General features: G+C 43.9%; 1 long non-coding RNA gene across 5 annotated transcripts in view; it reads left to right on the top strand.

Annotated features, from left to right (window-relative positions):
* LOC140696123 (uncharacterized) overlaps positions 1 to 11,993 on the top strand; it is a 673,002-nt gene extending 661,009 nt beyond the window's left edge. For all 5 annotated transcript variants that reach the window (XR_012072172.1, XR_012072170.1, XR_012072174.1 and 2 more), the window contains one exon: positions 11,355 to 11,993. This is a non-coding gene — a long non-coding RNA (uncharacterized lncRNA). The remainder of the gene's footprint in view (positions 1 to 11,354) is intronic.
* Positions 11,994 to 12,306: the final 313 nt, after the last annotated feature.

Raw genomic sequence — 12,306 nt, 5'->3', positions numbered from 1 at the left:
GTCATTGTTCATTTAGTAACAAAGGGAAAGTCTCAAGTGAAAAAGAAGAGGTTTCTGGGTAATTATTTAATCATTCAAAGAGCTTAAAGAAACAAACTTTTATCCTTCCAACCTGATCAAACCAAAAGCATCTCCAATTGTTCCTAACATCGAAGAAGCAAAAGATTACTAAGTTTTACTTTGGGAGTCTCAAGCCTGTAAGACTGGCCACGTGGTCCATATCTCTGTCTCAGATCATGAGGCCTGTGCTGAGGGCTGATACCCTGGTCATTGACCCCTGAGCTCAGAATGAATGTTTATTCCTGTGGATGAATGGATGTGTGTGCAACAGTGTCCTTTTTTTCGTTCTAGCCCCTCTTTTGCAATCTAGCAAAGAATGATATGGTGAGGCTAATTGGATCAAGGGAAGATCAGACTCATGAATTTGACCTTCACAGCCCAGACCCTCCTCAGCCAGGTCTCATTTCTGAATGTCACTGTGTATCAGTTAAGGTGGTGAGCAGTGTGGCTTATGACCAGTGGCAGACATGTTGGCTGGTTCAAATGAGACATGTCTCATTTGGGTTCTGGTGGAAGGAAGGCAACATTGACACCTACCTGCCATTCTGCAATTCTTGGAGCCTGTGTTAGGCCCAGGGTTGATTTATTTAATGAAAATAAATTATTAATTTGATGAAATACTGAATGATTTACTTCAATGATTTATTTGATTTTTAAAAGTGAATTATATTGTTAAGAGTCTTAAGGGACTCCAACCAGATGTTCTGGTTTTATCTGTATTCAAATTCTACGATGTTAACTACAAATGATCTGTTAGGTGTCTCTCACCTTGAGAATCCTGTGATTCTATGCTGTTGCCCGAAGTGCTGGTACTTGGAATTCTCTTGTTTACACGCTGTGTGAGATTCTTATATAATGCGCTCTGACTGCCGTGACTTCATGAAAGAGGGACCTTCAAGAAAAGAGAATTACTGCCTAGCAGGGAACAGAGAGAACGTTTTCAGTGTTTCTTAAGGAAATGTGTGCATAAGAGAAGAAAATGAGAAAGAAAAAAAAAAACATTTCAGATAGAGAAAAAACATGTCATCCCCAAAGTTTTGGAGTTTCTTGCTTGAGCATCCAAAATGTTCAATGAACGGTTACTATGGTAGCTAACTATTTCCAATTTTAAGAGGCTTGTTTATTTCAAATAAATATCTGAAGGAGAAATTAATAAATAAATAATGTAATTATCTTCCTTCATTCTCATCAATAGAGAGAGCAGATTACAGCAAGAGTCCAAGTATGGGGGTCAGACTGTCTTGGGTTCCAGTCCTTGATCTACTATCTGGGTCACCTTGACTAACTGTATAATCTCTCTGAGCCTCCATGTCTTCCTTTTTTAAGATGGGAATAATCACTTCTCCACCATAAGTGTTACTCTGAAAATTAGCTTTTAAATATATTAAGAGCATGGAACAGCAAGAGTACGTAATGTTTCTTTTCTTCTCCTTCTCCTGAAATCTTTGGTTTCATGTTCTTAAAAAACAAAAATCAAGTGCTGAACTAAATGAATTCAAATGTGTGCTGTCTTTGTTTTTAGCACTGAAGCCAAATTGAAGGATGATTCAATTCTTAATGGAAGCAAGTGTTGATGAGCAGTGCCGCGCACTCGTCCGCTAGGCCATCCATCAGCCAGGATGACTGATCCCTGCCCTTATTTTATGGGAGAACTTCCCTTGTTGCTAATGCACCCCAGATCAGACTTGGTAGTGAGGTGAGAGTGTCTCCCTGAGGGCACTCGGGTCATTTTCGGTGTGTGTTTGACCATACCACCCCCAGCAGGAGCACCTGCAGGCTTTACGGGGTGAGGTGGTTGTGTCTGCGTGTGCCATCTGTGTCTCGGCGTGGGCTTGTGGAGTCTGTCTTGATTGCCGCCATATTTTTGTGTAGATACCTTAAAATCTAGCACTTGGATCCCGACCCTCTTTCTGGGGAGAGGGACTTGGATGACCCTAATATGACCCACAAGACACCCTGTTACTAGCGCCTGCTTCCCTCTCCTGGGCCTCTTCACAGCCTCTGTCCAGGCACTTGTGTACGCGTACATGTATGTGGACATATTATTTTTCAAAATCATGGTGAAGTAGATTTATAGCTTCCTGACATATGTGATGCTCTTTCACTCTGTCATGTCTTGGATGTGCTGGTCCCTCTGCCGGGGACACTCTGCAGCCTCTCATGGCCACTCATCTTTCTAAATCAGCTCTGGTGATACCTCCTCTCAGAGCCTTATCTGACTCCTTCAAGTTAGGCTGGGGCATTCCTCTTTCTATTCTTGTTTAATTTTTTTTTTAATTGTAGCACATTCACATTGTAGGTTAATCGCCTGTTTATGAGCCTAGCTTCCCAAATCAATGGTCAGTTTCTTGAAGACCCAGAGCATGTTTGCTTATTTATCTCAGCATCCACAGTGCCCAGCATAGGAACGGGCATACTGGTGAATCTCAATATATATTGAATGAATGAATGAGTAAATAAATGGTTTCGCACCCAGAGCCTAACCTGTAGTCCCCAAAGACTAAGCAGCCCGCTAAGAGCTTTGTGAGGCAGTGTGGGGCCTTGCTCAGCAGCCCCTAAAGCGTCGGGGCTTCAGAGAGGAAGCAGCTCCCTAAGGCCAGTGCTCTGGCTTTTATGATAGGTGATAGTTGAGTGGCTAATAGATCGAGTAATTTGTCCACTTTCCTGGAGTGAAGTTTCCAGCTTGGGCTCGCTTCAACTCAGAAAGCCGAGTGCATTGTACTGCAGCCTCCTTCAGTGGACTTAAATTAAGTTTAATGTCTTATGACTCAAGAGTTTGCACACCAAGGCTTGGTACTTAATATTGTAATTACCCCTTTTGATTAGAACTGCCTTTCATAAGCAAATCGACGCAGTGATTTGACAAGCTTGAGGAATTGTGTTTGGAGCTCACCCTACGAGTTCCACAGGGAGCTGTAATCACAGTAATTACTATTGAAGTGAGGTTCCAGTTCTTGATGTACCAGGAGGTAAGTGAGTAAGAGTCACACGCTGCATCCTTTCCCATCTCAGGACAAGCTGTGGGGCTGAAAACAAGGAAGGGAAGTGGAAGTAAACACAGTAACATTACCAGCCGGCCCATAGGCTGCGGTGTTTCTCTTTTGACAGGGCTCAGCCTCTGGGAATTCAGTACATTGAAAGGATTCTTTAGCTGCTGTGTGCGTGTGTTTTCCAACTCAGCACACACTCTGTGGCACCTACTCTTCTGGTCTGTGCTAATAACTTCTAAGAATATACGGGGAAGGCAGATGTGAATCCACAGACTTCGTCCTTTGTGGGGCTCCCGAACTAATGTTAGGGTGAATGTGGGAAAGAAAACCAGTTAGAAGCAGGACTCGATGACCCAAAAGGCTTAGCTCAGACTCGCTGCGATTCCAGTCAATTTGAAGATAAAACGTTCCCTGAAGGATGAGTTCAGAGCTCCACCGGAGGTGTTCAGAGCGTTCTGGGCTGGTTTTTAAAGGACAGATGCCCCGCCAGGGACGGGAGCCTTCTTCCAAACCACAGGAGAGCCTTGCAGGCACAAAAGCACACAGCTCACCAGCGAGCGACGCTGCCCTTCCGTTCCGTGGCCCTGTCTTCCGTGCTGGCTTCCCTAGGAGGCCGGAATAAGCTCCAAATGGTAGAGAGGACCGTTTCCCAGTGGGACTCACAGGAGGGTCTGAGAAATGGTTCTTTCCTTTCTTTCGCTTGTAGAAGTTGTTTATGTTAGGGGCCCCCTACTCTCTGGAAACATGATCTCTTGTGCATACACCCCACAATTATGGCTCCCCACTGTCCATACTTTATGGATTACCTCCCCACACCCTCTGCTTTTCCTTCCATCATCCATGGCCTGAAAATTCATTTAAAAATTAACAGCACAAGGAGGAAAGTGCCACAAGGTCCAGATTGCTAGCAGATGCTCTGGGGGTGCTGGCAAGAGAAAAGGCAAGTGGAATAAGGCATTTGAAGACCAGGATTCCTGTCCCCGCCTTTTTAAAAGGCTACAGAGAATCAGATGAGGCAAAACCTCCATTCACTTACTCAGTCATTCATTCTTTCAACAAATATCCTTTGAGTAATAGTGTGCCAAGCCCGCTGCCAGGTCCTGGAGCCACAGTGGTGATAATACCAACATTTATTGAGTGCTTACTACATGCAAGGCACTATTTGAAATATTGTATATTTAATAACATGTGAACTCAGTTTTTCATAACAGTCATATTTTTAATTCTCAAATGAGGAAACAGACACACAAACAGGTTAAGAATTTTCCCCAGTGTCCCATAAGTGGTAGGAAGAGGGTTCAGGATTTGATCCCAGGCCGTCTGATTCCACAGCCCACGCCAGGAGTCAAAAACTTTTTCTGTAAAGGGCTAGATAATAAATATTTTCGACTTCGTGGGCCATCTGGTCTCTGTCGCAACGACTCAACTCTGCCGTCGTAGCATAAAAGCAGCCACAGACGGTACGAAAACAAATGAGCATGGCCATGTGCCAATAAAACTATCTTTATGGACACTGAAATTTGAATTTTATAGAATGTTTATGTGTTATGAAATATTTCGTTGATTTCTTTCAACCATTTAAAAACTATAAAACTGTTCCTACCTCACAAACCATTAAAAAAAAAACAAAACAGGTATTGGGCCATACTTTGTTGATCTTTGGCCTAAGCTAGGCTGTCTCTTCCTTAGTGAGTAAAGGAGAATTGCTATCCCGGTGGGGGAAAGAATCCTTCATCTCTGTATGGGCTGTGGGCTGTGTCTGAATTACTGTATTTCTCATCCTCTCTCCTCCTTCTGGCTAAATCCTCTGTGGCCTTCAGACTCCAGCTTAGCCTCCATCTCTTCCAGGGAGCTTTCTTTGGCCCCCACCCTATGCCCAGCCCCTCCGTTTTCCCCAGCGTTCGGTCCTCTCCTCTGTCACAGCAGTCTTACGGTCCCCTCGTTACACGTCTGCTCCGGGAGGGCAGTGTGTCCCACCCACTCAGGCTTCCCTGCGGTCCGACCTGATCCCTGGCACGGGCAGGCACACGCCGCATGTTGTAGTGTTAACTTATAGGTAGAGGAAACTCAAGAGAGGTCAATGAAGAAGGGAACTTTTGAACTTTGTGTTGACGAAAAGATAAGAGGAGGAAGATGGGGGATAATAAGATGGGGAAGGTTGCTCTAGGGAAAAGAATGAACTGTATGGACTTGACAATACAAAAGGTGGGAATAAGGAAAACAGGGCATGTTCAAGGAATCGCCAGGGGTTGGCAGAAATGCCAAAGGCAAGAGATAGACAGAAAATACTCATACTGCCAAAGGTCTAGTCCCTCCCTGTGCGCAGTGGGAGGACAGTTGAAGGGCACTGAGCATGGAAGTGACATGCTCAGACTTATGCTTTAAAATAGGGGCCAGAAAACTAGAGCCCATGGACCAATTCCAGACCAAGATCCCATAGTCACAAAGGCAGGGGGCTGGAGAAGAAGCTCAGGGCTGTGTGGCATCCTTCCGCCTACCACACTGCTTTTTCCCACCTGGGGATCTAGACTTGGGCTGGGACGGGCTGAATGTCTTTGAGGACCCGTCCCTGCTCCCGCTGATGGAATTGACCTTGGGGGAGGAGTGAAGGACAGATGGTATAAGCCTCTCCAGTCCCGCTCCTGAGTGCCTGGGCCGTCTGTAACTTGAGGCTCACGGCCTCTGTGCCTCCCTTGCCACTGATCCCTGGGCACGCGCCATTCCTCCTTGAGCCTTTTGTCATTAGAGATGCTGGGGCTACCTACTCTTGAAGGGTCCTTATCATGGTAAGATTCTAAACATGAGGTGGGTTCCACATGCCATATGAAAATACCTGTGGCTCAAGGATTTATAAGCGATGAAAGTCCTGGAAATGGAGGAAGCAGAAAAGACATCACTTCACCCTCGAGCTACAGAGGTGAGCAACTCTCCAGGGCTTTAGGAGAAAAAGGAGGATCCACACCAGATTAGCTCTGAGAGGAGGGAGCTTGTTAAGGGGATTTAAAGTCTCCCGTCTTAATAACCCTTTGTAGTTCTTTGGCGCCTGGCTTTTCTTGAAGCTCAAAGTATTTTGCAAACATTAGCTCATTAATCCTGCCAGCAGCCTTGTGAAGTGGGTAGTGTTAATGTCTTAGCCCCACTTGGGAACCTTGGATTGGAGGGGAAAGGGGTTCTGGCTGGTGACTAGTACAGAGTGGGAGAGAGGCCCCAGGGCTGGACTAAATTGAATAGTCATTTTTGTTCCTCATCCTACTAGAGGAACAGTGGATGGTGGGGAAAGCATGAACTCTGGATGCCAGGTCTGGGGAGGCTTTTACAGGTTTGTGAATTTGGGCAAGTCCCTCATCTTTTGTGAAATTCAATTTTCCCTTTGGAAACGGAGGTGATGATAATAAGACGTGTACATGTAATATGTCAGTCATTTGATTGTTGAAACTTCAATAAGTAGACTTATGAGATTTTTTATGACAACTCACCAGACACTTGGCAAAGCACTCTGTGGGTTCTGTGCTCTGATGGACGAGTGAAGCTCAGCACACTGAGCTCAGGCACGGACGGATGGGGATGGCTCTCTGAGGTGGGAGGGCAGGAGCAGGAAGGAAGTCTTGGAGACTGCACTGTCTTGTGCTTGCTCAGAGAAGCCAACCAACCAGCCTGAGTAGAGCCATCTTGAGATAAAGCCGAAGAAGGGGCTCATATCCCAGTAGGTGGGAAAGGAGTTAGGTCGATGATTAGAAGTTCATTTCACCTGTGAGTCTTGGAAAGCTTGAGCAGGGAGCCAACCTGGACAGATCTGCAGTGTGAAGATTGCTCTGGCATCAGCACAGAGAACCAATGAGAGCAGTGGTCTTGGCAGCAGATGGGCAACAGCATCTACTGTGGTATGGGAAGGACATTTTTACAACATCTCCTTGGTACTTTCTAAATCTCATCCTTTTCAAAATTATTTTTGTGTGTATGTTCTAAAGGCAAATTTATTTTAAAGCAGTATATTCATGTACTTTATAAGTGAACTATATACATATATACATCTCTATATATGGAGAGACAGAGGGAGACAGATACAGAGAGACAGAAAGATTTTTTTCTGATGGGACACATGATCTAAAGTGTGGAGGCCACTCACTGCATTAGAAGGGAAGAGGCTAGTTGCAGAATCCCACTTGAAAGTTCCTTAAGGCATTTGGAGTGCGCTAATGGAAGCCTGGATATAACAGTGGTTTAAGTGGGAACAAAAAGGAAATGATATAAGGAATCTGTCACCCAGGAAGAAAAGGCAGGACTTGGTCATTTGGGGACATAGACAGCAAGTGACCAGAGAAGAAGGAAGAGGCAAAGCTGACTGTGAGGTTTCAGTCCATGGGCAAGGGAATGCCGGCACCACCAAGGAAGCGAGCAAGGTCAGAAAGGAGACTGGATGGAGGGAAAGGGGAAGGGTTCACCTTGGCCTAGTGGGATTTAAAGAAAGCAGAGAGAGACTGGAGCGTTGGAGGGATGAGGCTGGGACCTGGAAGAGAGCCCTGGCTAAAGGTGGCGGAGCTGGGTGCCCCCTGTGGAGATGAGGGGGACTGCGATCTCTGAGGGAAGGGGGTGGGCAGCAAGGAGTCAGCACAAAGGGAAGGGAAGTTCTTGTCCCTAACCAAATCCAATCTTGAGAAAGCCTGCTCTCAGAGGCCGCTGCCATTTTGGGTGGTCTCACTTTGATAGACTCATAGAACACCAGGCCCTAAATAGCTCTGGGAGACCACCTAATTTATGGTTGTCTCGGTCTAAGTAACTTTCAAAAATCACAATCTTAATAGATTCCGGTGTGTCAGTGAGGGTTCTTAGCTGCAAACAACAGAGTCCACTCTGGCTAATTTAAGCAGGAAATGGATTTATTAAAAAGACATTTAAAAGGATATCAAAGAATCCTTAGAAAAACTAGAGAAATAGATTTGTGGGTGTGCTTCCAGGAACAGTGTCCAAAACCAGGATACCATGGATTTTTGTTTGGCAGCAAAAAGGAACAGAGTATTGATACTGACTATAATATCCATGAAACTTGAAAACATTATGCCAAGTGAAAGACGCCAGTCATAAAAGACCACATATTATATGATTTCATTTATCTGAAATGTCCAGAATAGGTAAAGTGACAGAAAGCTGATTTATGGTTGCTTAGGGCGTGGGGGATGGGAAGTTGGGAGGTGACAACTAAGAGGTATGAAGGTTTGGGAGAGGTTAACAGAAATGTTCTAAAATTTGTTGTAATGATGGATACACAACTCTACAAACATACTAAAAGAACGTGGAATTGCACATTTTATTTTATTTTAACATTTTTTATTGAATTATAATCATTTTACAATGTTGTATCAAATTCCAGTGTAGCGCACAATTTTTCAGTTATACGTGAGCATATATATGGAATTGCACATTTTAAATGAGTGAAGTGTATGGTATGGGAATATATCTCAATAAAGCTGTAAAATACATACACATGCACATATACCACAGAACGGCTGATGGGAAGAGGATCATTACTGTCACCAGAGCCAACGCCAAACAGGAAATGCCGAGAACTTAGTTTAAATGCAAGCTCCACTCTCAGCAGCCCTGGTGCCAACTCTGCCTCCGGGACTCAGCCAAGCCATCACTGGCTCCTCTGAAAACTTTGCATCTCTGCCACCTCCCACGTGCGCACATGGGGTGCCTGGGAAGATGCCCTTTCTGCAGAATCCTCACTTCCAATTTGAAGTCCTGTATGAATGTATCCAACTCGTGAAGCCAAGAACATGGTGTGACCTAGCTGCAAGGGCCCCTACAAATGTGATTTCTGATCACTACATCGGGAATCAGGAGACTGTCCCTAGAGAAAGGCTAGTCAAAAGACGATGTGGAGGGAAAGATGAACAGGCAGAGAGCACAGGAAGTTTTTAGAGCAGTGGAACAACTCCGTATACCATAATGATGGATATGTGTCATTACACATTTGTCCAAACCCATAGAAAGTACACCACCAAGACTGAACACTGATGTAATTTCTGGACTTTGGATGATAATGATGTGTCAGTGCAGGTCTACCAAGTGTAACAAATGTATCACTCTGGTGAGCGATGTTGAAAATGGGAGAAGCTATGAATGTGTGCGGGCAGGAGATAACATGGGAAATCTCTCTACCTTCTGCTCAGTTTTGCTGTGAACTTAAAACTGCTCTAAAAAATAAAATCTGCTTTTTAAAAAAGATGATGGACAGTCACAAATATAATTAAACATCCATTATTAGAATATATTATAGAATTTCAAAATAAAACTTAATAGAACTTCATAATTTTAAGGGTCCCCCAAGAGGAATTTTTTTTTTAACTCTAGGCGTTAAAAGCAGTCATGTAGCGTGTAACAGTGATCACAGAATGGTGAGGTGGGATGACCACAGGCTTTGGAGTCCACCAGACCTGGGTTTGAATCCCAGACCTGCCCTTAGTCAGCTGTCTGACCCCTGTAAGTCACTTCATTTCACTGAGCCTCACCTGAAAAGTGACAAGAAGATGCCGACTTCCCAGGGTTTTATTTCTGGGATTAAGATGGTGAACGCTAAAGAAATCTTAGCTTCTGCCAATTGAAAAAAAAAAGGAAAATAAATATAATTGATTCTGTTGATTTTTATTAGTTCAGACAACTGTTACCCTGATTCTGATATTTTCAGAATTTTTAAAAGACACACTGTTACTGTATTTTATGCCCACGCTGAGCTTGTCCTTTTTAGGTGTCCCCTTGCTGTGTGGGGGGTTTTACAAGCTCAACTACTGGCAAATCACACAGAAAAGTGCAAGAAGAAACTACTACAAAATGTCAACAATGCTCTCGCCTCTGGTAGGATCGTAAAAAAAAAAGTGTCCTTTTTCTTTCTACTTGTATTACTTCCCACTTTGTTGTGCTCTTTTTAAATAGTGAGGGTGTACTACTTTTAAAAAGCAAATACAAATGAGTCTCCATGAGCCTGATGTAGCAGAAGGAGCCAGCGGCTCCTCCATCAAGTAGCCACGTTACCTCATGTGCGGAAGTGAGCTCTAATGAGGACCCGAAATGTCATCTCCTGGGCCACCAGCTCCAGCTGTGGCACCAGTCCCCTCATGATCTTCTCACCCTGTGATGGCATTCCAGATTCCAGCTCTGGTGAGAAAATCAGGGAACTCTTCACATATTTTTCTACAAATTTCTAGGATTCAATAAACTTCCCAGGATATTGCCTCTCAATGGCCTAAGTCCCATGTCACTCTTGGGTGATTTAAAGCAAGATGTTAACTCTAGTTTGCTGATTCCTTAGCTAATATCCTTAATATTCTCTTGCTCTGTTATCAAGTCTGACCCTCAAAAACCTTGTTTGCTCTAGGATATTTGTAACTAATCTAAATGCTAGATCTTTCAGGGCCCCCAGTAATGATATCACGTCTCTCCTGATTATGCTCTGGCCCTTTCTGATGCTTAGTACTTGGTTACTTAAGTACTTAGTACTTAGTACTTGGTTTCCAATGGCCTCACTGGCAGACCTTCCTATACTGAGGTGTGACCGCCCTGCTATTTTGGTAATATCCGAGGGTGGCAAGGACCAAGAAATGAAATGTTTAAGTGTTAGGAGTCAAAGTTATTCAAGTAGCCATAAAGATAAAAAACATTGTATCACAGCAGAACAGAACGATAATTTGATGTCTCTATCTGACTCATACTTAGCTTCTCAGAAATACATGCTTGACGTATTTGACCATGTCATTAACTTTCTCACTGTCTTCTCTTGGTGACAGTTATTTCCTTTGCTCTAAAATTTATATTCCTTAGCCTGTCAATTAAGGCTTTACATCAGGACCTTACCTGCTGCTCTAACTCCATGTAAGTCTCATTCATACTGTGATCCAACGACATCAAACTTCTGGCTTTTTCCAAATGCACATACACTTTCTCATCTCCTTCTCCAGGGCACAGCTCCCTCTGTATAAAATTCCCGTTCCTTCTTCTTTCTCTAAGACCCACTTAATCTCAGCTATTCTGGGAGACTTCCTGACTCCTCCAGGGAAAAGCAGAGGCTCTCTCCTGCTTGTTTCCAAAGCATAGAGGCTTCGTTCAATAGTCATTGCACAAACATATGTTGAGGGCCTCATATAAATGCTGCCCTGTGCTCGCACAGTCCCTACACTTAACATCTATTACAGCAGGTGTCACACTGAGTGTCATTATTTGTTTACCTGTCTGGAAGGTGCAGCCTGGCGACAGACAGCCATGTGGATTGTTTGGTTAAGACAATGGTACCATTTCCTCTTTCTCCAGACCCACCCAGCTGCAGTGACCTCTGCCCTCTGTCTCTGAGCGCAGCCCAGAACAGGGAGAGCCTTGGATCCAGCCTCAGAGAACCCTGGGGAAAGCCGCATTCTACTGTGACCAGTGCCTATCAGTCCGGTGCCTCGTCCCCTGTGCATCAGTTCAGTCTACATCACTGGGTTTCTAGCTCAGTCTCCCTGCCAAGCATGCTATTTCACTGTTGCCATGGAGTCTGTGTGTCTGGATTTTTCCAGTTTATCTGGCTGGTGCCAGACTTAGCCCTCCTTCCCCACATGCTGCATTGAGCATCCCCCCTGGAGGAGCATGTCCCTTTGGACTGATCCCTGGCTTCTGCCTTGCCCAGGAAGCCTCTTCCTCCCCAAGAAACTTTACTCGAAAAGGACAAATAGAAAGTTTTGAGCTGAAGATTTGCCATGTCTCGGGGAAAAGCCAAGATAACAGGAAAAAGGAGTGATTAAAATAGCCACAGAGAAAGGCTTCAGTGGAGTTTCATGAAAAGGGTAGGAGAAACATGAAGAAAGAAACCTGTAATTGGGTATGAGAACTCCAAGAGAGCCAACATTTCAAAGTTTTTGAATATTTGAATCTAAAAGAAAGGGATAACCTGCTCCAATAAAGCATTTTGTGGAAAATAATAATATTAGCTATTTTTCATATTTATTGATCACTTAGAATGTACCAAGAATTCTGCTCAGTGTTTTACATGCATTTTCTTATTTAATCCTTACAACAGCCTTATAAAACAGGTTCTATTAGTAACCCCTCTTTTTTTGGCTTTAACAATGTGTTTATTATTAAACAATATGTTTCTTTTCTTTTCTTTTTTGTCCCTCCCCTACTCCCTCTTCCTTTTGGTAACCAGAAGTTTGTTTTCTATGCCTGTGAGTCTGTTTCTGTTCTCTATATACATTCATTTGCATTATTTTTTAGATTCCATGTA

The sequence above is a fragment of the Vicugna pacos genome, chromosome 4 (assembly GCF_048564905.1).
Source record: "Vicugna pacos chromosome 4, VicPac4, whole genome shotgun sequence".
NCBI lineage: Eukaryota > Metazoa > Chordata > Mammalia > Artiodactyla > Camelidae > Vicugna > Vicugna pacos.
Note: the sequence above shows the minus strand (reverse complement) of the source record. Positions and strands in the feature narration are given on the sequence as shown.